The sequence below is a fragment of the Henckelia pumila genome, chromosome 1, assembly GCF_033568475.1.
Source record: "Henckelia pumila isolate YLH828 chromosome 1, ASM3356847v2, whole genome shotgun sequence".
NCBI classification, from domain to species: domain Eukaryota; kingdom Viridiplantae; phylum Streptophyta; class Magnoliopsida; order Lamiales; family Gesneriaceae; genus Henckelia; species Henckelia pumila.
In genome coordinates this window covers 49,901,769-49,905,476 of record NC_133120.1, presented here as the reverse complement: position 1 = coordinate 49,905,476, position 3,708 = coordinate 49,901,769, and the positions used below count along the sequence as shown (strand labels likewise).

Below are 3,708 nucleotides of genomic sequence, written 5' to 3'. Positions count from 1 at the left end.
GTTGCCTGAAACTCCAAACACATATGCATGTTTAAGTCCCTTGTCATAAAAAGAGTTTTTTAAACTCCCTAGGCCTCCATATTTTATCGAGGATGACAATCGTACAAAACAATTGAAAATATGGTCCGCATACATGATATTCGAGCACACTCATTTTTCAATATCGATTAAAAAATTAAAGATATATAGAGTATATAAGAACCATAACAAAGTATTATTACTATGAACTAGCAAACATATGTTTAATGAATACTCAAAAAAACATCATAGAAAGTTGGTACAAAACATTGAAAATATGATACGAATACATAAATAAGATCAAGCGCACCAATTATTCAAGAACAAGGTAATAGAAAAAAATAAGAATTTGAGCACTAAAACGCTAGACATAATTTATTGAATATGGAACTTAAAACATACGTTTTAGAATACTCCAAAATCACAAAATTGAACCAGATCTGAATACCTTTAGGTGTACTCAGAAAATCATATATTAATAACCATAATTTCAATGTTTAGTACCGATTATTCATCCAAATAAGATAGAATATGTCATTAATATCAATTGTTTCACATAGTACTTGCAAAAATCTATATAATTTGTACCAATATTAAACATATTTGATACTCTTCATAATCATATAATAGTACCCGTATTTTTTTAATATTTTGAACCGATTATCATACCAAAGAACAACATAATGCGACGCATTAAATATCAATATATTATTTTACATCATTTGGAGTACGTCAAAAATCATACATATTGTACCATTATTTATGAAATAGTTGAATACCTCACAATTACATGAAATTCCGTAGCCATATATTTCAACGTTTTTTTGTACTCAAAATTCCATCTGAAAAAAATTATTTGGGCCCAAGGAATTTAAACAATATTTTTTTCTGACATGGGACTGAGAATGTATTTATGTTTGGGTTTAGGGGCTGATAGGTAATTTACAATTGAAACAAATGGCTGAAAATAGAGGAGGAGGTGAAAATACTGGTTCGGTGTCAATCAGTGATCTCTTTCGACCGGTGATAAACAATTATTATTTTGGAATTGCTCGGCAGACTATCATTGCCAATAATTTTGAATTGAAGACAGCGTTCATCAATATGGTTCAGCAGAAATCAGTTTAGGGGTACAGCTACTGAAGATCCAAACTTGCACCTGCGCACTTTTATGGAGATCGCTGATACTGTGAATATTCATGGTGTTACTGAGGACACCATCAGACTGTGACAATGCTCGTAGTTGGTTACAATCACTGCCTCTTAGGAGTATTACAACATGGGTTGACATGGCTTCTAAATTTCTTTCCAAGTATTTTTCACCTGCCAAGTCTGCCCAATTGAAAATTGAGATCACAACATTCAGACAGCAAGATTTTGAGCAGTTGTGTGAAGCTTGGGAGCTCTACAAAGAATTACTATGGAAGTGCCCAAATCATAATGTTTCCGATTGGGAGCAGATAGAATTATATATGCTACAATGGTTTGAATGGGACAACTCAAATTTTTGTGGATGTTGCTGCTGAAGGATCAATATTTTCTAAATTTCCTGTGGATTCTTATGAGATGCTTGATCAGATGACGATTAATAGCTACCAGTGGCCAAATGAGAGATATATGATAATGAAACCTGATGGAATTTATGAAGTCGATGCATTCAAGGCTTTGAATGCTCAAATGGATGTTATTTCTACAGAGTAGGCTGCGATGATCATGGGAAATGTAGTCTCAATTGAGTTGGAATCATTGGCGACTATATTTAATCCTACTAATGGATTTGAAAGTGGAGAGCAAGCTTAGTATGTGAACAACCAAAATTTTAATGGCTATCGAGGTAATCGTGTACCCAACCAATATCATCCTAGTTTGCACAATCATGATAATTTTTCATACGCAAATAATAATAATGTGTTGAATCCTCCACTCGGGTTCAGTAATCAAAGGGGTGAGGGTAGATAATCTTTAGAGTACTTGGTTGGGAATTTTATATCTGGGTCAACAAAAAGATTCGAGAGGAATAAGAATAGACTGGATAGTATGGAGACACACATGACCAATATGGGTGCTTCTATGAAAAATATTGAGATTCAAATTGGTCAACTTGCGAATGCCTTGACTAATCAACAGAGAGGGACGTTTCCTAGCAATACTGAGGTAAACCCAATAAGAGCATTGCAAGGTCATTACTTTGAAAATTGGAAAGGAAGTTGGAATTGTGAATCCAACAGTTGAAAAAATTGAATTTGAAGCAAAGGAAACAAGGGTAGAGGACATTAGTGAGCCTGCAATTGTGTATGAGAAACCGCCTGTGCCAAGACCATTTTTACTGTATCCTCGAGGTTCAAGAAAAAAGCATTAGATGAACAATTTTCTAATTTTCTTGATATATTCAAGAAAATTCACATCAACATTCCATTCGCTGATACTTTGGAACAAATGCCCAATTATGCCAAATTATTTAAAGAGGTGATGTCTAGGAAGCAAAAGCTGGAAGAGTTTGAGACTGTGAAGTTGACAAAGGAGTTTGGTGTGATCCTCCAGAAAAAGTTACCTCAAAAATTAAAAGATCTAGGGAGTTTTACTTTTTCTTGTAGTATTGGTTCTTCTTATTTAATAAAGCATTATGTGATTTAGACGCTAGTATTAATTTGATGTTTTTTTCTATTTTCAGGAGCCTAGGACTTGGAGAGATGAAGCCCACTACCATCGCTTTGCAGTTAGCGAATAGATCCCTCGTATATCCTCGTGGAGTAGTTGAGGATGTTTTGGTAAAAGTTGATAAATTTATTTTTCCTGTTGATTTTGTGGTGTTAGATATGGAGGAAGATAAAGACATACCTTTAATCTTGGGAAGACCTCTCTTGGCTACTGCTGAAGCCAAGATAGATGTCAAAAGGGGAGAGTTGACGATGGAACTTTAAGGTGAAAAAGAAATTTTTATTGTGTATAAGGAGGCTAGCAAACCACCCAAGGAAAATGTGTTCATGGTTGGGCAAATAAAGAAAGTAGAACAATGCGACAAAGTTAGAGTAAATTATAATTGAAGATAGGGCGAGATCCGAAGGTGGCAAAGAAGGTGAAAAGAGAAAGTCATGTCAAAGATGATTTTTGAGTATGTTTGGAGGGCGAAAAAGAGGAACAAGACCTCCAATAAAGTGGCAGTGATGGGCTAAAATCAGCGTCAAGTCAAGCTGACGACTTTAAACCAAGCGCTTTTGGGAGGCAACCCAAATTTTATTTTGTTTATGTTTTAGCAATTTTAAGTTTTTTATTTAAATTTTGTATAGCTTATTGGCCGCATGTTTTGTTCACGTGCTAACTTTGAATTTTCTAATCTTGGTCCTTGGAATTATGAGAAATCTCTTGTATCAACGCACCTACACCCGGAATGATGATTGGCTATGACTACTGATGTTCGTGCCACATGTATGTGCATTCCTCCGTTCTTGTTATTGAATTATTGTACATTGAGGACAATGCACATTTTTTAGTTTGGGGGGGGGGGGGGGGGGGGGGGGGGTGTTTGATTTTAATTGTTGTTGTTTGCTTGAATTTCTGCGGTTGTGTGTTTAGTTTATTATTATTTGTGTTAAAAAAATTATTTTTTAAAAATAGTCATTATTGTGTTTATTTAAATTTTATGTGTGAGTTAAAGTCATGTGTTAGTAACCATAATCAGTCTATGATGAG

General features: G+C 34.6%; 1 non-coding gene across 1 annotated transcript; it reads right to left on the bottom strand.

Moving 5' to 3' along the window:
* Positions 1-1,355: 1,355 nt before the first annotated feature.
* On the bottom strand, positions 1,356-1,462 carry LOC140876894 (small nucleolar RNA R71). The gene has a single exon (XR_012149123.1). It is a non-coding gene; the product is annotated as a small nucleolar RNA R71 (small nucleolar RNA).
* Positions 1,463-3,708: the final 2,246 nt, after the last annotated feature.